Source organism: Lolium perenne, chromosome 2, assembly GCF_019359855.2.
Source record: "Lolium perenne isolate Kyuss_39 chromosome 2, Kyuss_2.0, whole genome shotgun sequence".
Lineage (NCBI taxonomy): Eukaryota > Viridiplantae > Streptophyta > Magnoliopsida > Poales > Poaceae > Lolium > Lolium perenne.
In genome coordinates this window covers 121,135,327-121,162,246 of record NC_067245.2, presented here as the reverse complement: position 1 = coordinate 121,162,246, position 26,920 = coordinate 121,135,327, and the positions used below count along the sequence as shown (strand labels likewise).

General features: G+C 42.2%; 1 long non-coding RNA gene across 1 annotated transcript; it reads left to right on the top strand.

Annotated features, from left to right (window-relative positions):
• The first annotated feature begins 6,551 nt into the window (after positions 1 to 6,551).
• Positions 6,552 to 8,579, top strand: LOC127330183 (uncharacterized). Its single transcript, XR_007869166.2, has 2 exons — positions 6,552 to 7,378; positions 8,239 to 8,579. It is a non-coding gene; the product is annotated as an uncharacterized lncRNA (long non-coding RNA).
• The last annotated feature ends 18,341 nt before the right edge of the window (positions 8,580 to 26,920 follow it).

Genomic DNA, 26,920 nt, shown 5'->3' with positions numbered 1-26,920 from the left:
CCAGAAGCACGGGAGGACCAGTATCGTATGAAAGTCCCAAAAGACAAGCAAGAACAGGATTACAAGGATACAGGGAGTCGCTTAAGTCCTGCCAGCTACGCTCTTACCAAAGCGAGAGAAGGATATCTTTTTGAAGTCCTTTACGGTATCAAGGTCCCGTCGGCTTCTCCTCCAATATAAAGGGAATTATAAATATGGAGAAGAAAACATTCCGTAACACGAAGTCGCATGACTGCCACATTATTATGACGTGATTGCTTCCGGTTGCACTGAGGGCGCTTCAGCAGGAAAATGTTCGAATACCCATTGTGAAGCTATGTGCATTCCTTAATGCGATATCTCAGAAGGTAATCGATCCAGCTAGTCTTCCAAGGTTATAGAAGGATGTGGTGCAATGTCTTGTTAGCTTTGAGTTGGTGTTTCCACCATCTTTCTTCAATATTATGACACATCTCCTGGTTCACCTTATCGAAGAGATTGCCATCCTCGGTCCTGTCTTTCTACACAATATGTTCCCCTTCGAGAGGTTCATGGGGGTCTTAAAGAAATATGTTCATAACCGTGCTAGGCCAGAAGGAAGCATCTCCAAGGGCTATGGAACAGAGGAGGTCATCGAGTTCTGCGTTGACTTCATTCCTGACCTTAAGTCGATTGGTGTTCCTGAATCGCGACATGAGGGGCGACTAAGTGGAAAAGGCACGCTAGGAAGGAAATCAATGATATGTAGGGACGGCATTTCTTTCACTCAAGCACACTACACAGTTCTACAAAGTTCCACCTTGGTGGCCCCGTATATCACTGATCACAAGAATATTATGCGCTCAGAACATCTGGGGCGATCTCGAAGACCGGATTACGCATAAACATATGCAGACATTCGGCGGTTGGCTCCGAGAACATCTCATTAATAACAACGGTATTGTAGATCAGTTGTACATGTTGGCTGGGTCACCATCTTCGACTATAGTGACTTTCCGAGTACGAGATAAATGGAAATACCTTCTACACGTTCGCCCAAGATAAAAAGAGCACCAACCAAAACAGTGGTGTCCGCATTGATGCAACAAACACTAGCAGTGGCAAAAAGGACACATATTATGGTTACATAGAGGAGATATGGGAACTTGACTATGGACCTTCTTTTAAGGTCCCTTTATTTCGGTGCAAATGGTTCAAGCTGGATGGAAAAGGGGTAAAGGTAGACCAGCTGTACGGAATGACAACGATGGATACCAACAATCTTGGTTACGAGACGAACCATTCGTCCTAGCCAATGATGTGGCTCAGGTTTTCTATGTGAAGGACATGTCCTCTAGACCGAAGAAAAGAAAACATAAGGAAACGAGCTCATCCGATGAGCCAAAGCGTCACATAGTTCTTTCAGGGAAAAGAACCATCGTGGGAGTCGAGGACAAGACGGACATGTCAGAAGATTATAATAAGTTTGCTGAAATTCCGCCCTTCACAGTGAACATTGATCCAACCATCGCGTTAAATGCTGAAGATACTCCATGGTTACGGTCGAAGCGATCATAATGTACCTTGAGCTCATGCGTGAAGCGTTTGTTGTGATATGTATCAGTAACATTGGTCGTTTGAACTAAATGCAATTATCCAAGTTTATTATTTTTCTAGATACACATGTTTGCAAATTTATCCTCACCTACTGGTTGTTGGGTGTATAGTAGCAGCTTCCGAGCGGGACTTGCGGGAAGAGTTACTCGGGCGGTGTGTGCCTCCAGATAGTCCCCTCCCCCCAGATGAAACCACCCCAGATAAGGCAAATAATGATAAAAGGGGTATATAAACTAATCAACCGTCTTTAGCACCGGTTCCAGCCATTAACCGGGATAAAACGACAACGACTTTATTGAAATTTAACAAGATACGGTAACTAAACTTAAACTAAAATAACAACTTCTACTAGTTCTTCCGCGCATCCGCTGCTGCCCTCCTGGATGCCGCCTCTGCCGCAGCTCCTCCTCACGACGACGCTTATGCATCTCCTCACTATCCAGATCCATCACACGCGGCCGCTTATGCAGTTCCTGGAGACTCTGCCTCTCAAATGCTTCTATGGTAGCCGCTAGCGCTGCCTCCTCCCACTCCTCTATCTCTGCGAGCTGCGGGTCCACCTCATCCGCTGCTGCCCTCCTGGTTGCCGCCTCTTGCCGCAGCAGCTCCTCCCACTCCTCTATCTCCGCGAGCTGCGGGTCCACTTCCACCGGCGGCGGGTGCGGCTTTGGGGGCATTGTGCAATGGGCTAGGGTTTGGTGATGAGTGAAATGGGAGACACGGGGGCGTACTATTTATAGAGGGCGTTTAGGCGGGAAATCTCCGCGCTGCGCGTCGTGGCGGGAAAATATCCCGCGCGGCGTCGTGGCGCAGAAAATGTCCCGCGCGGTGTCGTGGCGGGAACATATCCCGCGCGGCGTCGTGGCGGAAACCCGCGCAGCGTCGTGGCGGGAACTCGATCCCGCGCGAATCAGAGAAAAAAGGCGGGAAGAAAGCAAAAAATTTCAGCCCAAATTTGACCCTTTTGCACCGGTTCGTGGCTGGAACCGGTGCAAAAGGGTCTTTTGCACCGGTTCCAGCCACGAACCGGTGCAAAAGGGTCGCAGATAACTGCCCCCGCGCGCCCTTCTTCTCCATTTTGCGCGAGGACACAAAACAAGGCGAAACTCTGCCCAAATTTTCCCGGCCCGCCGCCGCCCGTCGCCCGCCTCTTCCTCCTCCGCGCTGCCGCCGTCGCCCGCCGCCCGCTCGCGCCGTCGCCGGCCGTCGCCCGCACGCCGCCGCGCGCCGCCGCCAGCCCGCCGCGCCGCCTGCTGCTCTTCCTCCTCCGCGCCGCCGCCGGCCCACCACTCGCGCGCCCGCCCGCCGCCTCTCGCGCCGCCGCCGCCCGCGGCCGTCGCCTCCTCCTGCCGCGCCGCCCTCCGCCGCGCGCCGGCAAGGTGAGGCCGCACCCCCCGGCCCTCCTTTTTTTTCTTTTTTTAGTTAGATTTTAGTAGATTTTAATTACATTTTTGTTAGAATTAGTTAGATTTTGTTAGATTTTTGTTAGGTTTTGTTAGAATTAGTTAGATTTTAGTTTTGTTAGAATTAGTTAGATTTTGTTAGATTTTAGTAGATTTTGTTAGATTTTAGTACATTTTAGTTAGAATTAGTTAGATTTTAGTTACATTTTTGTTAGGTTTTATTAGAATATTTGTTAGGTTTTGTTAGATTTTAATTAGTTAGGTTTAAATTTGTTAGTTTTAGTTAGAAAATTTAGTTCGAGATTTTAGTTAGGTTATTTAGTTAGAAAATTTAGTTATTTAGTTAGAAAAAAGTAGTAAGTACTTTATTAGTATGTGTTAGAAAAAAGTAGTAAGTACTTTATTAGTATGTGTTAGACAAAATTTAGTTAGTTTCATTCATATTCATAAGTACTTTATTATTATATTTGTTAGTTTGCATACGATGCCGCGGCCTCCGCGTCCTGGAGCTAGGACAGTTTTAGAGGAGATGCAGCAGATGGGGGAAGTCCGGGACTGGGCTCCGCCGGGGTGGCACTGGGAGGTGTTATCTTCCGGGGCGCGCACCTTGGTGCGGAATCCGGGTCCCGTCGTCGACCCGGATATTCTCTGGTGGAGGTCTTATGGGCCACGTTCGTTTCAGAGGGAGCCGGCCCCGCCGGAGGAGGTAGCTCAGCGCATTGAAGCGGAGGACCAGCACGTTCGCCGTTACATGTATGCGTTAGACAACATGTATAGGGGCGGATGGAGCGTTATGCAGGGATCTCATGTTAGCTATGCTCCCGTTGTTGTTCCGTGGCTTTGGGGGCACACCCAGCGCGGCTCAGGACCCGGTCGGCGCCCTCTAGGACCCGGTCTGCGCGGTTGAGTGTTTGTAGTAGTGATTGATGTATTATCGATCTATGTATGCATGTAACTGCACTATCTGCTTTCAGCACTATTATTGATCATGTATTGAGCATTATTCCTGAGTACTTAAGCCGCATCGAATTCATGGCCACGGACGATGTCCAATTAGCATACCATTACACATACGGGGAACCTCTTGTCAGAGCTGCGGAGTTGCCTAATCTATCAACACAGCTGCGAAGACTACATAATTGGTACTTGGATGCATGTAAGGACGGCCAGAACTGGATCATGGTGGCAATAAGAGATGAGCACTACGGGCGAACTGACGTGATGAACATCGAATTTTGTGAATTATTTCAGTTATTCAACCAAGACGCCCTCGACAAATCTCTGCTGAGTGCATACTGTCTGTAAGTATTATTTATGTAATTAAGTCTCTACCGCGACTCGTCCATTATTGCTAGCATATAACCATACTCTCACTGTATTATGCAGAATGAAGATTCGCGAATGCCGCAAGGGGCAAATCTATGATCTTGGGTTCGTTGACCCATATACCGTGAATGGGTATACTGTCGACAACTCTCCCAAGGACACGGAGAATAACTTGGTATATATCTTAAGGAAAAACTCATACAAAAGGGCAATACTATTTCCTTACAACTTCGCGTGAGTGTTACTGTCTTCACACATTAAATCTTTTTTGCTTACTCCATGTGTTAAGTGTAATTGATGAGTTATGCATATATATGTGTGTCCGCAGGTTTCACTATATCCTGCTAGTCATTGAACCCGACACCGGGATAGTAGAAGTCATGGACTCGAAGAGTAAACCCCTTGAGGCGTGGGGGGACATGGCTGATATCCTCCTCAAGGCTTGGAAACGGTTCACCAACAAGTCTCCGGGTTTAAAGAATAAAGAACTTCGAATAAAACATGTACGGTAAGTACCACGGCTAGGCCGCGCATCTCTTTGATTGTAGTTTCAATACCATTATTATCATCCTTGATTATATATATATTATTTTGATTGAACTTTGTTCTCGTAAAGTGCTTGAGGCAGGAGGACGGGAATAATTTATGCGGGTTCTACGTTTGCGAGTTCATCCGCCAGAATACCCACCATAAGAGGGACATTTTGGAACAACTTGATGTAAGTAATTAAACAACATTCATGGCTTTATTTTATCGATCACCTCGTGTTTCATTCACATACACACATATATATATACTGACCATCGTACCTTCTTCAAATTATTAGATCGAACGGTTGCGGGACGGTCTTCTAGCAACAGAGCGTGTACGAGCAATTCAAGAAGAACTGGCGGGGTTCTTACTTGAGCAAGTCATAGCTCCAGATGGAGAACACTATGTGGACAACCGCCAATATCAATGTTGATGTAGACATATATATATATGCATGAACGTGTGTCACTTTGATCGATATATGTAATACAATGGTTTCCTATATATATATATGTGAATTGTCTGCATTAATATTATACCATATTTCGAATGGGGCAGAGTCTCTGCCGCGGCAGCGTTTTAGTGCAATTCCCTGCCGCGGCAAAGTCTGCCGCGGCAGGGAAGGGCACTAAAATGCTGCCGCGGCCCAACCCTTTTGCACCGGTTCGTATTACGAACCGGTGCAAAAGCTCCCCCGCCGAGCGCCCCACAGCCGGCCACGTGGAGACCCCTTTAGCACCGGTTCGTAAGAGAACCGGTGCAAAAGGGGGGGGCCTTTTGCACCGGATGGTTTGCACCGGTTGGCCATCCGGTGCATATGGCCTTTAAAAACCGGTGCAAAAGGCCATATTTCCACTAGTGAACCTAATAGTAATTATTTCAGAGCGTATATTTCTGCGATGATAATTCCTTCATGGCGAACTAGCGTGGTACTTTCTGAATGAATCTTCAATCTCAACCATGGGTCTGCACAGTAATTGACTTCCAGTAATTTCCACGGGTGCATAATTCTTCGGCGGTAGTTTAAAAACCCGATCATTCGCCACCTCTTTTACATGGAGAAAATAATATTGTGTTCACCTAATGTACTATCAAAAATATACTTACTCCACCGTCCGTCACCTCTCACATGGGAAGAATACTATTAGCTTCTTCTACGGCCTCTTTCAGCTGGAGAAAATACTACCATTTCTTTTGTAGAAACTCCGAAAACAAAAAATACTACACCATTTGTCGCCTATTTTAGTCGACGAAAATACTACGTCCTTCTTTCAACCAGTGTGTGTTATCCTCGCTCCGGACACTGCAGCTATTGTGTAGTGCTACTAGAAAACTATTCTCTCTTTTTTCATCGCCCTACAATCATCCAATGTTTTTGTCCATAATAACCTCTTTTTCATCGCCTCATGATTAGTGATTTCCTCCTTTATGATTTCTTCCCTTTGACCACCGAAAATAGCAAAGGATATTGTTTTAAACAGGTGATTTTACACTTTTATTCTTTATCTTTTCCCCGATAGAAGATTTTGACCCTTCCACTTTTGCCTCTTCTTCCCACAATTGAGATCCATGTTAAGGAAGAATATCTTGCTCGTGCTTTTTTGCGAATAAATTGCTCTACTATTTTTTAGAGATACATATGGCCCTACAATACCACACCAACATAGCCAAGGGCGCGGCGTGCCACCGCGGCAAACTTCCTAGTGTAGTTAAAGCGGTGATCCATCTAGAGACGCCACGCACATATCAGGAGGTCATTCCCACCGCTTAGCATTCTTTCCATTATTTTTCTTATCTTCTCACCATGGATAATCTCCTTTTTTTCTTTCCAGAACAGCACATGTTGATGGCTGCTCGGCCAGGCCGACCTCCCCCGCGGATTCCTCGACGGGTGGAGAGCTGGTGCAAACCTCGCGCACGGCATGGCTGTCCGCGCCGCGTCCGAGGGCGTGCTGCCAGACGGCATCACCGTCCATGGCCTCATGGTCGTGCACCCGTAATTTATCGGGAAGGGGATAGTGGGCACGCAGGTGGCCTTCGTCATGGAGGTTTGGAGACCGGACCTTCATGGACCTCACCTAAAGTTTCGTCTTCCTAGCCTCGCTGGGGCTGGACAATCTGCTCATAGACCCGTTCATCAAGGACGAAGCGCGCCGCCCCGTCCAAGATCCCGTTCGACCATGTGCATGGCGAGATTCCCCGTCTCCCATTCCAAGCAAAACCATGTCTCCTCCCGCGCCGCTTGATGTTCGTCAGCAAGATCGATGAGGGGCATGCGGTCAAGATCGATGAGGGGCACGGGGTCTGGTGCGAGCCGATGGTGCCCGCCGATCTTGGACGGTGGCGACCTGCGGCCACTGACAAGAATCACTGGGTTGTCCTCGACTCGCACGTGCGGTGCTGACCATGGATGCCAATGACCTGTTTGATCACATCCGGCTACAAAGCAGCGGAGCCATTGGTTGACGGCCTACATTCTTCTTTTCTTTATCTGCAATGTTTACGGAAAGGATGACATGAATGCAGAGTAATTTAAAATCGAGGTAAATATCCCCTCCTAAGGCATTTTCTACTTTATACAGATTTGTATTTTGAGTGGATGTAGATAGTTTGTATTTTCTTTTGTATTCCTGTATAGGATCGGAGAGTTGTGTATTCATCTTGGTTAGGTTTGATTAGTTGTTGCAATTTCACATTGTTTATGAAACAAACTTCTCAAATTCGGTGGAAGTTAGATGAGAGGGGAATTGTTATAAGCTTATACCGATACAGCAGCTGTCCATGCCATGCTTAGATGAGGGTGGGACTAATTATTTTTTACAAACTTCCTGCCACTATGTAATTTATAGAGGTTAGATGACATGTGAATTAATGAGTTCTTAATCTACTCAACTGCTAAATTGTGCAATCCGTTATGCTCTATTTCAATGGCTAAACACAGACAATTTCTACTGGAGTATATATTTTGACAAATTTGAAAAATATGCACACTCATCATTAATGTCTCATTGCTTCTGTTCTTTTGTTTTCAAAGCGTCTGGACTAAAGAGGAGTTGTGTGGGAATATTGGATAAGTCGTTTTTGAGTGTTACATGATTATGAGTTCAGTTTGGTTCTCTTTGTTCCTTACAAGTAAAAGAACCTTCAACTTTGGTTAGTGGAATCTATCCGATGTATAATATTTTGCTTCTCTCAGTTGTCTTTTCTTTATTTTTTTGTAGTTCTACACAAGAAGATTATAATATACTTCATGGTTCAGTTTTAGTTCTACACATGAGGATTCGAGTAGGAAGCTATGCAAATTGCAAATTTCTGCCTTTACTGACAATCGTTGGGTTACTTCCACGGCTGCTGACACATCAACTTCTCAGTTTGCTAAATAGTGTTCATAATTCTCTTGCAGATTCAGCTCGAGACTGTCTCCGCTTGGTGCACTCTTCCTGTTGAGAGAAATATAACAAATATTGGCAAATCTGAGTAAATATGCAATTCTCTTCAAGGCCGAGAGAGAAGGCATGTCGATTCAGATTACTATTGATGAAATCATGTAGTTGTACAGTTTTATTTCAGTAAATGCACATGCCTTTATATGTGGTTCTGAAATTATTATTTTGTTATTTCTTACTATGTCTGAATTAGAAAAATATTACTAATTGGATGATGGAAGTGATTTATATCACCCACCTCCCAAACTCTGTACCTATCGACACTATATAAAAGAGACAGAGGTTTGTCTTCTCCAAACATTGTTTTGTAGTTCGGCTAAATAAGTGGTTTGATTAGAAGTGGACCGACCACTAAGTATGGCACATGTGATTGTCAATTTATCATGGAATTTTTTTTCTGAATTATAGTTATTTTTGTTGACCACTGGTTATCTACCTGAAACAATATGCATGGCCATGCTGTTTCTACCAAAATAATTTTAACTTCCTGGTGTAATAATATGGTCATGCTGTTTTTCTTCTTTTCAATTCTACATGCATGTTTCCTTCTGAAACAATTACTGGAAGTGGTCACAGTTAAAATTATTGTGATGCGGGACATATATATTTGGGCTCATATTAGATAGGTAATAGAACCTTAAACTTGACACATGAAAAAGGTTTATATAATCTTCCACACTGCTACTGTACAAATTAGTTATATTTGGAGTCTGTCTACATATCAGTTAACAACTCTAGCAAAGGTATGTTAATTATGGTTTGTTCATTTGCCATAACATCTTAGAACTCCCACTATATTCCCATGAATTAAGAGGACCCAAACACATATGTGATAAAAAAATTGTGAGGGCACTATTCATGCAGATATAGCTTTTACCCAACATAGTTAGTACCAATTGCTATATGATAGCCCTAGACTCTCAAGCAATCTATCTAGCCATCCATGTCTCACGAAATAATCCATCCGAACGGTTTCTATTTCCTTCAGGAGTCCTGCAATACTTGAAGCTATATTTTGTTGTATAGTTAGTTCATGTTACTAGGGAAAATTAAGCAAGCTATATATGTCCAAGATACCTTATCTTTGCAAAGTATATCACAGATAAATGAAGTCAATATCTTTTTTCTGATACCTAGCTATTACTGATGTGTAAATCTCATGAACATAATATTTCTTTGTTAGGTGACGAGTTTTTAAGGAAATAGATAACTCATGTTAACCAGTGATTAGAGTTGTTGATAGCCTCAAGACAGAGGCGAGATTATCCGTCTGAGTGCTTTCTCTACCAAATAAGCAGTGGTAAACATTATTAACTCAATGTAATGGCAAGGTACTCCGAATAGGAATTTCAAAATTGGTGTTCTCATATATTGTGCGATGATACAAGTACTTCTTTTGCAACACTTCTTTGAATTTTTGCATTCGATTCATGAAAAATATCTATGTGATATATGATGTCATCAGTCTTTTGATGTGATTTTTAGCTATCTTGAGATGTTCTTTTTCCTGTTTGTGTTATTGTCGTCTTGATATTGCTTGAAATTGTTATCTTGGCTCTCATTTAGTTCAACTATTTATATGAGGTCTTACATGTTCGCATTCTACTATAAAATACTTATTTCAACTAAATCACTATTCTTTTGAATGTATGATATTTAGCCCTCTCATGAAATCACCCGTTAAATTAAATTTGCTTGATAAATGTCTGTTAGCGAAATACCTACTATATGATCAGTTGTCCCTTTTTCCCCCCAAAATGACACTTCGTAGTGTAGACTGCCGTAATATTATATTTTGGCGTGCCCTCGGCTTCTACTTTTAATAATGTCATCCTATTCAACATGGTGTAGTATCCATAAGAATGGATTTGTCTTTGCACCACGCTAACTAAATTTTATTTGCTACATAATGCGCTTTTATGACTTGTGTTCTTAGGGACTTTCGATGTTTTGAGATGTTCCACTCGCTTCATGACTGTTATTCTTGAGGACTTTTGATGCTTTGAGATCTTCCACTCTACACGTCTAGAATTCTGAGGATTCAGAAGCATATGAGTATAATTTTACGTTGTATCTTGGCCTGACATTTTGAGAACATGCTAGACTATAAAATGTCCCCATGACAGCCTGCAAGGTGCTATCAATCCACCTGCAAGAACTGATTTACATAGGAGGCATAGAGATCTCGCGGTGTGGACACCACCAACAGTTTCCCAGATGGTTCACCTGACGATAAAAGGAATGACATGCACCCTCAACACTCTAGCAGTGGTTGAATATATACTAAGCCCATTTGGTTTGGAAATACACATCTTTTCGAAACAAATGACAGCTCCAAAAGCCTTGGAAATATACTGATTTCATATGAATGTTCAGCCTGGTGTGTATCAAGTCACACAATACCAGCAATACTCCAAATCAATGTGATTCCAAAACACCTCACAGATTTCACAAGTATTTGTGCTAACACACTATTTTCTGGGGTTAGAAATATTTGTGGTTGCATATGTAATAATTGTTTCGGTTTATTTTTGTTCTTTCTTGCTTTTTCACTAACAATTACTACCAATCAGTTACCCTATGGCGCGGCGTGCCGCCACGCCTCTCATTGCTAGTAATGCAAGAGCAAGATAATTAGGACAAAGTATGCATCAAGAGGTGGCTTGCTATGGTTGGATATTTGTCCCTGGACTTCTTCTTCACGAACCTCTGCTCTTCCTTCATCTTCGAAATCCTCACCGAGATCCTATTATTCTTCTCCGATGGTGATCGCATCCTAACGTCGCAAAATAAAGGAAGAACAATCAACACACAACCATAACATCAACCACTCACACACGAATAGTAGCAAACCACTCAATCAGGGACTATTAACATTTCAAACAAACAACACCTAGGATAAGAATGGTCAATTTATTTATAAAATGACTATTTCTATTTTCACTAGAAAATACCTTAACAAACATCTATTTGCTGAAAAGGTTTCTGCCTCTCATCAAAACATAATCTACACAAGCTCAGGAGGCTAATGACTTTTGGAAACCACTAGTAGGGTCTGGTGCCAAGGTTCATTATAAAACATTTTAAATAAAACAACTCAATTTCCATAGGGGTGAAATAAGCACTAGCATCAACTTAACAAGCCACTCCAGAATAATGCACACAAAAATTAAGTAAAATTACAGAGAGTAAAGCATGACTTTATAAAGCTACAAAAATTGGATTCACTAAATATGGGTTTTTAAATCTATAGATAAGATTTTTAGAAAACCAGAAATGGCTTGGGAACTATTTAATTTGCCTAAAAATTTCTATGGCTTAAAAAAATACAAACAAGGTATCTACTGTAAGCTAGTAACATCTAGAGCTGACATTCGCTGGAATAACTCAAAAATAAGATTTTAAACAATTTTAAGCATTTTAACAGTTCAGAAACTAGAGCAATCCACTTTCAAGGCACACATATATCAGAGCATATATAACCAGTAAAAATCATACCAACTGATTGGTACTGAAAAATGTAATCCACACAAATTAGTTTGGTATTTTTCTGAGCTACAAAATAACTATCACAATTTTTATACTAGAAAGGTACCCTGTTTTGGTTGTAAAATACTTATAAATAAAATAACGTCCAAAAAAATAATTCCCTTGATCTGGACATACCCTAACATGATATCTACCTGAGGCACTAGGGTTTTCTACAAAACTCTTTTTATTTTACACAATAAAAATCAATGAGTGGTTCACTGGACAGATCTTGTTCTGTTTATCAAGAAAGATCTAGGAAGCTAACGCAAGACCTGTACCAAAATAAAGTTGCTGACATGTACATTCTACCAAAATTTACCTTACTGCAAAAGGGTATATAAAACTCCCACACACACAATTATATATCACACCAACAACATTTTAGAAGAATAAACACTAGTAAATATATATAGAAGTAAATGATATGCATGCAACTGGAGGTGGTTAGGATTTTGTTTATGAGCACGCAGGATTTTGAATCATAAAATTTGGAGCATTACACGATTTTTGGTGAACTAAAATTTGCACAAGTCTTTCTGCAGGAAATTAAACAGAGAAAAGAGTATTGGGCCGGAACCCTAACTAGCGATGGATTCAACGCGGGCCGGCCCAACTGCTACCACGGACGCGCGGAAAGCGTCGTTTTGAACTGCCTGGGACGTGGCCGACCACGTCGACACGTGGGGCCCGCAGCCAGACGCCATGCAAGGGCCGTGCTGCATGCGGTCGTTGGACTCGGGATCGACGGCCTCGGGACATTACTACCATGACAACGGGAACGAGCGGCGCCGCCACGACGCGACGACGGAAGAGACGCTGGGCTCACCGGGGGAGGCAACGATGATGACGACATGGAAGAGGTGTCGGCGTCTGGGCGGCCCAGTCGACGACGCGTCCATTCAAGGGCATGCGACGTTTTTTTTCGCGGCCAGAAGATAGGCGAGCAGGAGCTCCCGGACGACAGAGAAGAGGACAGGGAGAGTGAAAGTGCATGGAGTCCCCATGTGTGGTTTTGATAATTAATGACAATCCCTATGAACTAATGTTTGCATTGAGTTATATTTGTAGGAGTTGTTCATAAGCAATGCTTGAACCATATGTTGGCTTCAAGATTGTAATAAGAAGCAAATGAAGAAGATCAAGTGTCAAGTATGTCTTGGAGATGAAGATGAAGTAGAGCTCTCAAGGTTAACTTCAAGACATCAACGAAATGAAGTGCAAGTTCAAGATGAGCCAACTTGAAGAGATCATATGCTTGAAGCTTGCCATGAAGAAATGAAGTGCAAGTTCAAGACGAGCCAACTCGAAGAGATCATATGCTTGAAGCTTGCCATGAAGAAATGAAGTGCAGGTTCAAGATGAGCCATCTCGAAGAGATCCTTTGCTTGACTCTTGTCATCCATATGGTGATCATGGATATGTGAAGATGCGTCGAAGAAGAAGCTATCCCATGGTGGATTATGGGGGAGCAATCCACATGACTTCGTCAAGCAGCACAATCAAGAAAGGCATTCCATCTTGTTGAGGTCAAGATCGTCATCATCGAGCTCAAGTGGAATGCGCAAGTATAAGGTTTGCTCTTGATAGGGTTTCTTTCTCACCGGTCTCATAGTGTAGTTGGAGACCGGTTTATAGTTTAGTTGCCGTACTATCAAGAGGGCTCTCGAGTGAGTAACTCGATCGTATCGTTCGGAAAGAGCTCAAACCTTTGCATCCTTGCATCATATTTCTTGGTTGTTATTTGGATCTTATCCATGTGATGTTTTAGAGCTTGTGATTATTCTCATGACAAGCTCTAGTTCATCGAAAACGGATTTTGCATAGATCACTTGTTGCGTTTTCGAGTTTGGTGATTTTCTCGGTTTCTCATGTTGAGGTGTTGCACCTCTAAATATAATAGAAAATCATCCCCCACTAGTTGGGTATGCTCTTGTCGTCCTCTTTCCAACAAAATTAGTTTCACTCTATTCAGAGCTACCAATCTTAAGTTTTGGATTTTACAAGGTAGCTGGTTTATATCACCAGGCCGGATTTTACGGGCCGGATATTTGCAAAATATCTGGCCCCAGAAATTTGGCTAAGGACTCGAGGCGATGTGGCTCAGTACTGTCCTGGCATGAGGCCGGATATTTGGCCGGACTTTTAACCGGAAATTCCCCTAGGCCGGATTTTTCAGGGTGGGCCGGATTATCCGGCCCCAACTTAGGCCAGAATATCCGGCCCTCGATTTGTCCCAACGACTCGATTTTCTTGGGTGTATAAATACCCCCATTCTTCCTCCTTGGGCTGTGCTTCTTCCACTCTCTCTCCTCCATTGTTCATCTTGAGAACCTTACCCTATCTCTCTATCCCTCCATGATTCTTGCCCCCTTTTGAGGGAAAAGAGAGAGGAGATCTGATGACCCACAAGTATAGGGGATCGCAACAGTCTTCGAGGGAAGTAAAACCCAATTTATTGATTCGACACAAGGGGAGCCAAAGAATATTTGTAAGCCTTAACAGCGGAGTTGTCAATTCAGCTGCACCTGGAAACGGACTTGCTCGCAAGAGTTTATCAGTAGCAACAATTTTATAGCAGTAGTAGTAGTGAAATATAAGCAGCAGTGTAATAAAGACATCAGTAGTAATTATAGTAAACATCAGGATTAAAATACTGTAGGCATAGGGATGGATGAACGGGTGCTGCATGGATAAGATAACTCATGTATTAATCAAGACAAGGCATTTGCAGATAACAATAAAACAGTATCCAAGTACTAAATAACCATAGGCATGTGTTCTGTATATAGTCGTACGTGCTCGCAATGAGAAACTTGCCCAACATCTTTTGTCCTACCAGCCGGTGGCAGCCGGGCCTCTAGGGAAACTACTGGTAATTAAGGTACTCCTTTTAATAGAGTACCGGAGCAAAGTATTAACACTCCGTGAACACATGTGATCCTCATATCATAGCCTTCCCCTCCGGTTGTCCCAATTTATGTCACTTTGGGGCCTCGGGTTCCGGACAGCAATATGTGTATACAACTTGCAGGTAAGATCATAAAAAAATGAATATCGTCATGAATCAATAACATGTTCAGATCTGAAATCATGGCACTCGGGCCCTAGTGACAAGCATTAAGCATAACAAGTTGCAACAATATCATAAAAGTACCAACAACGGATACTAGGCACCATGCCCTAACAATCTTATGGCTATTACATGAACAATCTCATCCAATCCCTACCATCCCCTTCAGCCTACAGCGGGGGAATTACTCACACATGGATGGGGGAAGCATGAATGGTTGATGGAGAGGCGTCGGTGGTGATGATGGCGATGATCTCCTCCAATTCCCCGTCCCGGCAGGGTGCCAGAACGGAGTTTCTGATCCCGAGATTGAGTTTCACGATGGCGGCGGAGTTCTGGATGTCTTCTGGAAAATTGGTCGAACCCCCTCGCATTTTTAGGTCAAGGGCTTTAAGTAGTCCAGAGGAGAGCGTCGGGGGCTGGCCGAGGCGGCGTCACCATAGGGCGGCGCGGCCCAGGGGCCCACCGCCCCGCCATGTGGTGTGCGCCCCTCGTGGCCCCCCTCCGTCTCGTCTTCTGGCTCCGTAAGTCTTCTGTGAAAATAGGCCCATTGCAATTATTTCCGAGGATTTTCCTGAAAGTTGATTTTCTGCACAAAAATAAGACACCATGGCAATTCTGCTGAAAACAACGTTAGTCTGTGTTAGTTCTATACAAAATACACAAATTAGAGGAAAAACAATAGCAAAAGTGTTCGGGAAAGTAGATACGTTTTGGACGTATCAACTCCCCCCAAGCTTAGCTTATTGCTTGTCCTCAAGCAATTTAGTTAACAACTGAGTGCGATAAAAGAACTTTCACGAACACATTTGCTCCTATGATGTAAATATTCTCATTATATGGACGAGTACTTAGGCAATTCATAATAAGATAAATGCATATAAAGTCATCTAATAGTTATGTCAACCATGAAAAAGATACCAACAAACTAATAATAAGCATCATGAAACATATCTATCAGCAGGATTGCAATGCTCATAAAAAGATATGATAAAGTGGTATCTCGCTTGCCCGTATTTGTACAGCAAAACAAAAATGCTCAGGCACCTCTGAATTTCATGGAAAGACTAGAAGTAAAGATTATCAAAGATAAAAGCATCAAAGTTATACCACAGTTAACCATATTCTGGGACAAACATATTACACTAAGAATGACAATTATGCTCTCAAGAAGGTGCTCAAAGAAAGGATGATGACTCAACATAAAAGTAAAAGATTGGCCCTTCGCAGAGGGAAGCAGGGATTAACATGCGCTAGAGCTTTTTATTTTTAAAACAGTAGTAAAATTATTTTGAGAGGTGTTTGTTGTTGTCAACGAATGGTAGTGGGCACTCTAACTACCTTGTAAACCAGACTTTCAAGAGCGGCTCCCATGAAGGACGTTATCTCTACCAGCAAGGTAGATCATCCCTCTTCTCTTTTGTTTACACATGTATTTTAGTTTCACTATGGATGACACTCCCCCCAACCTTTGCTTTCACAAGCCATGGCTAACCGAATCCTCGGGTGCCTTCCAACATTCACATACAATGGATGAGTGTCTAGTTGCAAATTAAGTTGCTTACTGATAAATTAGGGCAAAACATGTGAAGAGAATTATCGATGAAAGTTAATTAATTGGGGTTGGGCACCCCGTTGCCAGCTCTTTTTGCAAAATTATTGGATAAGCGGATGTGCCACTAGTCCATTGGTGAAAGTCTGTTAGGAGTAAATGACAAGGTTGAAAGATGAAACACCACACACTTCCTCATGAGCTATAAAACATTGACACAAATTGAGAAGTACTTTGAAGGTTTTAAAGGTAGCACATGAAAATTTACTTGGAATGGTTTGAAATGCCATGCATAGGTATTTATGGTGGACACTTTGGAATAACTTGGTTTTCAGGGATTTGGAAGCACGAGCATCATTCCCGGTCAGTACAAGTGAAGGCGAGCAATAGACTGGGAAGCGACAATCAAGAGAGCAATAACTGTCATAATCATGCTTGCGACAAAATAAAATTAACGGGGGCATAAAAGTGATACGAGAACTCTGAAGCAAATTAAATCATTGAGGCTTAATTGACTTTTGTTTTTCAGTCATATGCATGCGTGAGCATGTGCCAAGTCAATTCAAATGAATTATTCAGAGGAGGATACCACAATGTCATACCTATCTATGAATAAAACAATGCAAGCAAATATTTATGACATGCTACTCATTATTAATAAATTGGAGCTAAACATGAGAGATCATGAACTACTAGACTTTCATTAAATGACATATACCTCACATGAACCAACTAAGCATGCTCACATGGATGAGTATATGTACAAAAATGAAAACAAATAGAGTTCATACCAGCCTCTCAGCACAGTCGAGTTGTCGTAAATGAAAACCAAGCTCCAACCACCGGAGACCGCTGAACTCCATAATAAACTTTACAAAACCGAAGAAGAACAAAAAATATTTTTGGTGTTTTCGAATTGGAAACAAGAACGAAAGTAAAATCTTTTTGGATTTTCTTATAGCAAACCAACAATAGTAAATAAACTAAAATAGGAACAAGAAACCAAATAAAAAAATGATAAAGAGAAACAACAGAAATATTTTTTTTCTTTTTGTGTTTTAGAAAAGAAGCAAAGCAAAAACAAGAGAATGAAAACTAAAAGAGTCACAGAAACACAAGGTGGCAGAAATCCGTCAAACTTGACAACAGTACAGTAATCATTTTTTTCGAAAATCTTCTGCTGTTCAACTCGAAAAATGCTCAACTAATGAAAGTTAGATGATAACCTGGGAAAATGCACAAAAATTGGCTGCTCAAAATAACATTCTGGCTATTTTTAGGAATTTTTTTAGTATCAGTCCAGAATCTGTTTTTTAGACAGCACTTCCCCAAATATCATCTTCCTCATATTAGAGGCAACTATCGGCACACAAATGAAATAAAAAGGTAAAAGTAAAGGTTACTACAGTAGTAACAACCTTCAAAAACTAAATTAAGAGCCTACTAAAATAAAAATAACCGAAAGAGAAACAACCAAAAGAAGCGAAACAAGTATATACAAATGACCGGCAATTGTAATATGCAATGAATGAGTGATGCCGGCATACCTCCCCCCAAGCTTAGGCTTTTGGCCTAAGTGGAGATCAATCCCACGGTGCCCATGATGTGGCACCTCCGTAGTATGATGAAGAAGGAGCCTGTCCTTGGTACATGCTGGAGGACGCACCGGGATATGTGACAGTGTACCCGTTGGAGGGCTCGGCGTCCTCGGAGTCGTGCTGCTGGTGAAAGCCAAGTATCCTCAGCTGCTCATCCACCTCCACCTTGGAACGCGACCACGGCTTCCTGCGAACATTGAACAAATCGGCCTGCGGCAAATGGATTTCCCTCTCATCCCCGTCAATAAACAACATTCTATAGACAATATTTTCTAAATTAGAGTCAGTTGTGACAAATTGGTGACACTTCATAGCAGCAATATCAAGCTTAATAGGAGTTAATTTCTCATCACTAGGATCAATAGAAAAACCTAGATATGCAGCAATACGTGAGGCAACAATTCCTCCATAAATAGGTCCCTTACTAGCTAAGCGACGAGCAATAAGAGCACCAAGATGATAAGGTGTACTTCCAGTAAGTGCAGCAACCAGAAAAGCAAGATGATAACTAGAAATGTTGCTAGTGTTCTCCCTACCAAGAATGCTAGTAGCAAGATAGTAAGTGAAATATCTAATGGCAGGGAGCTGAATGTTCCTTATCTTGCCGCGCTGAATGGTGCGGTCATCATCGTTGGTAACTTCTCGATAGAGTTCTGACAAAGCTTTGGGGCGGTTCTCGATCTTCTTCGTTGTACCTATAGGAGTAATATCCAATGCAGCACAAAAATCCTTCAACTTCATAGTAATAGGCATGTCATAAATCTTAAATTTAACCGATGGTGTGAAGGGTGAGTTGCTGAATTTAAAGCTTTCAACAAAGATTTTAGTTAGCCTGTAAAATTGATCACTCTCATCTTCCATATAGGTAGATAAGCCCACACTATTAACGAGAAACAAGAAATCATCAAGTAACCCTGCATTACGCAAAAAGTCAATACACGGAAAAGATGAAGCATTAGGAATCCCATTCTCCTCTGCATCTTCAAAGCTAGGTGCAATGACATCCTCATCATAGGATCGTCTAACTCGAGTGGCTGCCCTTGAAGGCCTTGCCGCTCTTGTCGTATCCCTCTCGAACACTTCTCCAAAGGTGTGGTTATGCATTTTCCTTTTCTGAAATTTTTCAACAATCATTATAAAAGTTGATTTTGAGACATATAAATGAGGGAAACTACTATAGGAACTTGATAGAGTACTATACATGCATCAAAACTAATTTCTACAACTTAGAACAAGCATGCATACTCACTTAACATGTCACCTACAGCAGAAAAATACTCAAGATATACTCAACCAAACAAAATTCTACTTGGATAATCGGAGGAGTCACATACCGGAGAGCAAATGTGCCAAATTTCAGATGGAAATCTGGGCTGAGCAAGGAGATCAAGAAATCCTGAGCTCTCGGGCAAAAACGCGAGTGAGAACAAACTGGTACGAGTTTTTTCGGGAGAGAGAGTGGAATGAGTGGAAGGGATGACTGAGTGGGGCCAGGAGGGGCCCTCCCCACAGGGTGGCGCGCCCCCAATGCTGGCCGCGCCGGCACATGGGGTGCAGCCCTAGGGTGCCCCATTGGTCAGCCCCGGGCACTCCCAGGTTGCATTTTCAAAAATAGGACCAGTGATATAATTTTTGTAAATTTTTGAAAACTTCGTAAAATGCACATTTATGGGTGTTAAAATAACTATTACAGGGCAGAAAAAGATTTTCAAACTTCTAAACAACTAAAGCATCTTGCAAAACAAGTAATACTACAGAAAGTAAACAAGTGTGGAGAAAGAAATGTTGTTTTGCTCTTCTATGCATATAAAATGTACTTGTTAACAAGGTTGATCAAGTCTTGCCACCAAATAAATTTTACATGACATAAGAAGAAATAAACCTCAAATCAATCATTTTCCTTATATTGTATTGATATGGATCCAATCATAATATTTTGATATCCTTGTTTAGGCTCATATATAGGACAATCAATAATTCCCACTTTGATAGTTCTCAAATTAGAAATTGTATTAACTCCATATACTTTATCAATCCTCTTAGGAAAATAAACAGTATGCTCCTTGTCATCAACATTGAAACTAACTTTCCTTTATTGCAATCAATAAGAGCCCCTGCAGTGTTAAGAAAAGGTCTTCCAAGAATAATAGACATATTATCATGGGATTTCTATTTTCGTGCCCCTGGTTCCTTAGTTGTGCTCAGTTTTCCCCAGCCTCTTAACTTTTCCTCAGTTTTCTCCTCCCTCTAGTTTGAAACCCCTCGGACGGGAGGGTTGCCGTCAGGTCAGAGGCCTTACCATTACCGTTAATCTGACGGGTGGGGCTGCACAGAGGTGGGGCTGCATAGAGGGCAGTTCCTCTCTGACCGTCTCGTGCTGACGGGTAGCCATCCATTTGTCGCTGACGCGTGGGCCGTTTTATTTCCTGATTGTATACGCGGTGCTACCAATGACAAATGGGGCCGCTCTATAGGGCTGCCGCAGCCAATGACCAGTGGGGTCGTCTATTTTTCAAGAAAATACATATATAACCGCTCTGTGTGGCTGCCGCAGCCAATGACCAGTGGGGTCGTCTATTTTTCAGGAAAAGACATATATTACCGCTCTGTGGGGCTGCCGCAGCCAATGACTAGTGGGGTCTTCTATTTGTTTAGAGAAAATCATATATTCCCGCTCTGTGGGGCCTCCGCAGCCAATGACCGCTGGGGTCGTCTATTTATTTAGAGAATATCATATAGAGCCGCTCTGTGGGGCCGCCTCAGCCAATGGCAGGTGACTATTTTCGTAGCTTAATCTAAAGTGAATCTTATACTAAACTTGGTGCTTTTCCGATGGTGACCTAGCAGTGGCGGCGAGCATAGCCATTCTGACCATGCCGATATCGGCATCGTTTGGAGGCTGTGGTGCTCGAATCATGGTGGAAATTGCGATATAATTTTTTAAATGCATAATATATAGGAAAATAGCTAGATCTCTAAATCGATGCATATGAAGCTACATACATATTCTTGGTCATAATCCCCTTATCTAAAGGGGATGGATGCATGGCTTCATGTCGTCGTCGCTTTCATCGTCAGTATCTTCATCGTCCGAGTAGTAGTACTTCCTGCACATTGTTCCGTCGAACACATTCACTGTGAGCACATCATCGCCTTCATATTTGAAGTGTACGAAGCAGCCGAAATCCACACCATGCGCGATGGCGAAATTCTCCCAACCCTTGTCGAGGTACATCCGGCCTTGACCGTCAAATAGGACCTCCACGGTCCAGAGACGAGGACCACAGTCAGCTGCTCGCATATACACCTTAGCTGGCTCCTGGCCGTCAAGATAGTCCGCAAACTTTTTTGGGAGTGCCTGCAAAGAGATCGAGCGCCGATCCGTTTGAAATTAAAGGTTTTTTAGAACATGCCCATAATTAATCACATGCATCATATATGTGGGAACGTGGACATACCTTCTTGACCAGAGGGTCTTCATAGACGACGATGAAGAACTCCTCTATGATCAATGACAGTGTTGACGGTGGTGGTGGCAATGATGATGATCCACCACCCCGGCCGCCCCTTCCCCTTCCGGTCCGCGTCCGAGACGCGGAAGCCATGGCAATGGATCAAGTGTTTGTGAACGAAGAAGAGAGAGGCAGAACCTATTGACACAAGGGATGGCCGTTGTGGGTGTTTATAAGGGAGAGATGACCGTTGTAGGGGTTTACACAATAAATTAAGGAGGAGGTGACTGTTGTGGGGGTTTACACAATAAATTAAGGAGGACATGATCGTTGTGGGGGTAGTCATCTAGGTTTTGTGTTTAGTCAAACTTCCCTTTAAACTTTGACCACATATATAGGAAAAAGTAGTAGCATTTATGACACTAATTTAGTATCCCGAGATTCATTTTGAAATGTAGTTTCAAATTATACCAAAATCTCATCATATATTTGACTTAGTACAAAAGCTAAAAGTATACTTATTTGTGGACGGAGGGAGTATATCTCAACAAAAAAGTAATGCGGACTATCTTGACGGAAATGGAACATCGTGATATAGTTTATCATTTTACCGTGAAAAGTAATGCCTATAAGAAATGGTAATGCATGATAGTTTATCATTTTACCGTAATGGCTACAAGAAATCGGTGATTGTTCATCATTTTTTGCGTGGAAAGTAATGGCTACAAGAAATGGGTGATAGTGTATCATTTTTGCGTGGAAAGTAATGGCTACAACAAATTGGTGATGGTGTATCATTTTTTGCGTGAAAAGTAATGGCTACAACAAATGGGTGATGGTGTATCATTTTTTGCGTGAAAAGTACAAATCGGTGATGGTTTATCATTTTTTGCGTGAAAAATAATACCTAAAAGAGTTTATAATTTAGCTCGTGAAAAATAATACAGAAAACCAAACTTTAGTGTACTGGGTAACCGCCCTTTAGCATACATAGAGGGTGGAAGCTAACCGCCGATAGAGAGAGAGAGGGTGGTGGCCCCGACCAGAGAGAGATAGGGGTTATCCTGCCCGTTAAATCATACGATCAACGGTCGGCGGGCACGATCCGCGTGACATGGGCTAGACCAATTAGGGCAATGTTGGGCGTCTGTGAGAATTTGTGAAGGGAGAGGGCAAAACTGAGTAGTATCAAGAAACCAAGGGCAAGTGAGTAGTAAACAGACTAAGGGATTCAAATATGAGATTTAAAAAATGAAAAATGCGTGTTTTGTACAATGAAACCCATCTTGGCCTACCTCAAACTATTTGCAATACAAATATACATGAGTGTGAAAATTATGTCCTCATTCAGACAAAGTATGTTTTGGGGAAAGCTGTTTTGGGTAGGGCTTATTGTGGAAAACCATGCACCTTCATAGCTACTAGGTGATTTGAGAAGTGGCAATTTGTGGTAAAAATTGATTTATCTATGATTTATCTATGATTTGAGAAGTGGCAACTTGTGGTAAACACTCCATGAGTAAGTGCCACTCTCTTTCGGAATTTTTTGCACATTAAATAACTCATTTAACTGGTTAATCCCATTTGTTGACTCTCTGTTGACCAGCCACTTGAGGGTAAAACTGAGTATATTGCACTAGCCAGTATTAGCACCCAAGGGGAAAACTGAGCACACAAAAAATGCTAGTATATGACTCGAGGGTATACCTGAGTATATCTAAATTTCCAAGGTTAGACTCGAGGACGCGTGTTGCGGTGCAGAAGTGGAAGACGTGCCATTGTTGACGCGTGTCGCGGTGCAAACGTGCACTAGTGGACGCGTAGGATGCGGGTCGCATTTAGGACGCGTAAGCCCCTCTCTCCCTCCCTCTGCACACAGTACGTCTCATTCTCGCTCACGCACGAAACCACGCCTCTCACGGTCCATCAACTTCTCCAAATCGAAGGAAAAACACCAATCGCCGTACGAGCCCTGCCGGCGATGGAGAAGAAGAATGCGCCGGTGGCCATCGCCCCCGAGCCCGTTGCCTCCGAGCCCGTCGCATCCGAGCCCGTCGCTACCGAGCCCATCGCCGCTGAGCCCATCGCATCCGAGCCCGTCGCCTCCGAGCCCGTCGCCTCCGAGCCCATCGCCTCCAAGCCCGTCGCCACCGAGCCCGACGCCTGATACGTCTCCAACGTATCCATAATTTCTGATGTTCCATGCTTGTTTTATGACAATACTTACATGTTTTGCTTGCACTTTATAATGTTTTTATGCGTTTTCCGAAACTAACCTATTAACAAGATGCCACAGTGCCAGTTCCTGTTTTGTGCTGTTTTTGGTTCCAGAAAGGCTGTTCGGGCAATATTCTCGGAATTCGACGAAACGAAGACCAAACATCATAATTCACCGAGACGGACCAGGACACCGAAGGGGAGTCAGAGGGGAGGCCTAGGGCCCCCACACCATAGGGCCGCGCGGGGCAGCCTCTGGCCGTGCCGGCCTATGGGGAGGGCACCTTGTTGCCCCTCCTGCGCCGCCTCTTCGCCTATATAAGCCCTTTCGACCTAAAAACTCGATACCTTTTGATGAAACGCCAGAAACCCTCCAGTACGCCACCACATCGCGAAACTCCGTCTCGGGGGCCAGAAGTCTCTGTTCTGGCACTCCGCCGGGACGGGGAATTGGAGCAGATCATCGCCATCATCACCACCGACGCCTCTCCATCGACCAGCCATGTTTCCCCCATCCATGTGTGAGTAATTCCCCCGCTGTAGGATGAAGGGGATGGTAGGGATTGGATGAGATTGGTCATGTAATAGCATAAGATTGTTAGGGCATAGTGCCTAGTGTCCGTAATTGGTACTTTGATGATATTGTTGCAACTTGTTATGCTTAATGCTTGTCACTAGGGCCCGAGTGCCATGATCTCAGATCTGAACTTGTTATTATTTCATCATGATATGCATTGTTTTATGATCTTACCTGCAAGTTGTATACACATGTCGCTGTCCGGAACCGAAGGCCCCGAAGTGACAGAAATCGAGACAACCGGAGGGGATGGTAGTGATGTGAGGATCACATGTGTTCACGGAGTGTTAATGCTTTGCTCCGGTACTCTATTTTAAGGAGTACCTTAATATCTAGTAGGTTCCCTAGAGGCCCGGCTGCCACCGGCTGGTAGGACAAAAGATGTTGTGCAAGTTTCTCATTGCGAGCACGTACGACTATATATGGAACACATGCCTATGGATTACTTTGTACTTGGACACCGCTTTATTATTATCTGCAAATGCCCTGCTATGATTGTTACATGAGTTTCTCTCATCCATGCAACGCCCGTCATCCATCCCTGTGCCTACAATATTTTAATCCTGTTGTTTACTATAATCACTACTGCTGTCTTTGTTACTCTGCTGCTGTTATTTCACTACTGCTACTGCTATAAAACTGTTACTACTGATAAACTCTTGCGAGCAAGTCTGTTTCCAGGTGCAGCTGAATTGACAACTCCGCTGTTAAGGCTTTCAAGTATTCTTTGCCTCCCTTGTGTCAAATCAATAAATTGGGTTTTACTTCCCGCGAAGACTGTTGCGATCCCCTATACTTGTGGGTTATCAAGACTATTTTCTGGCGCCGTTGCCGGGGAGGCATAGCTCTACTCATAAGTTCACCTGGGGAGTACACTCTACCTCTCTCTTGTTTTTATTTTATTTTGTTTTTCTTAGTTTACTTCTGTCTAGTTTATTTGTGCTTAGTTTATTTCTATCTAGTATTATTTTTCTTAGTTTACTTTTGCCTAGTTTCTTTTTGTCTTGTTTTATTTTTCTCATGTACCCAAAAATCCATAAAAATTTGAAAAACATAAAAATTAAAAACTGTTGCTATGGGAGAACCAACAACTATGTTGGAGCTTATAGAATTATATAATAATTATAGAGAATCAAGAACTGGTAAAGTAATGAGTGCTATGATAGGAAAATTGAATACACTTGCTAAAATTTTGCTTAAACGCCATGATACAAATTGTTGCTCTAAAGAGGACACTAAACATCTGAAATTTCAATGTGGCTTTAGTGAGGAAGTTTTAATTAAGAACTATAATTGGAATAACTATATTCATCTTGGGTTCGAAGAGGTAGAACAATTTGTCATATTTATGGGAGCCTCTGAGATAGAATCCTTCATGGTTAAAAATTATGAAACTTGTGTTGTTTGCCAGGACCTTAAAGATTATGTCTCTTCTATTCTTAATTTTTGCAATGAAAGTTACAGTGATAATCCTTATATCATTGATTATAAAGAGAGACTCATTAATGCACAAGAATGCACTCACAATTTGTAGGAACCGGTGGAAGAAGAAATTGATGAACCTGAAAGCTCATTGGATGAAAAAGAGGAGGAAATTGATGAACCTGAAAGCTCATTGGATGAAAAAGAAGAGGAGAGTGATGAACAAAAGGAGGAAGAATGGATTAGCTACCCATGCCAACCTTCTAATGAGAGTAACTCTTTATCTCTTACACTATTTAATTATCCTCCATGCTTACCGAAAGAGGTTGAATGTTATGTTCCTGTGGATTCTCTTGAAATATTCCCTATGAGTAAAACTTGTGAGAATAATTATGCTACTGTTATTTATGATAATCCATGCTACTTTGATAAATCTTATGATAATTCTTTGTTTGTGCCTGATGTCGAAATGCATAGTACTAAAGAATTTTGCTTAGCAAATGTTTATGATAAAGCTCTAGATGATGGTCCTATGTTACTTGATAATATTAATTGTACTACTAATGAAAATAGGATTGGAGAGTTCTTGAATTTATCTATGAGTCCCATATCTCTTGAGATTGATCAATCATCCTGTTATATTATTGATAAAAGTGGATTTGAAAGTTTTAATCCCACTATTTTTGAGCTTGATAAAAATTATGTGTTTATGGACCATGAGAAACATGCTTCATGTGGTAGTTATATTGTTGAGTTTGTTCATGAAGCTACTGAAAATTATTATGAGAGAGGAAAATATGGTGGTAGAAATTTGCATGGTACTAAAACACCTCTCTACATGCTGAAAATTTTGAAGTCACTCTTGTTTTATCTTCTTATGCTTGTCACTTTGTTCTTCATGAATTTATTTGTGTACAAGATTCCTATCCATAGGAAGTGGGTTAGACTTAAATGTGTTTTGAATTTGCTTTTTGATGCTCTCTTTTGCTTCAACTCTTATTTCTTGCGAGTGCATCATTAAAACTGTTGAGCCCATCTTAATGGCTATAAAGAAAGAACTTCTTGGGAGATAACACATGTGTTTACTTTGCTACTGTTTTGTTGTGTTTTGGAAGTTGTTACTACTGTATCAACCTCTCCTTATCTTTATTTTACTGCAATGTTGTGCCAAGTGAAGTCTCTAATAGAAGGTTGATACTAGATTTGGATTTCTGCGCAGA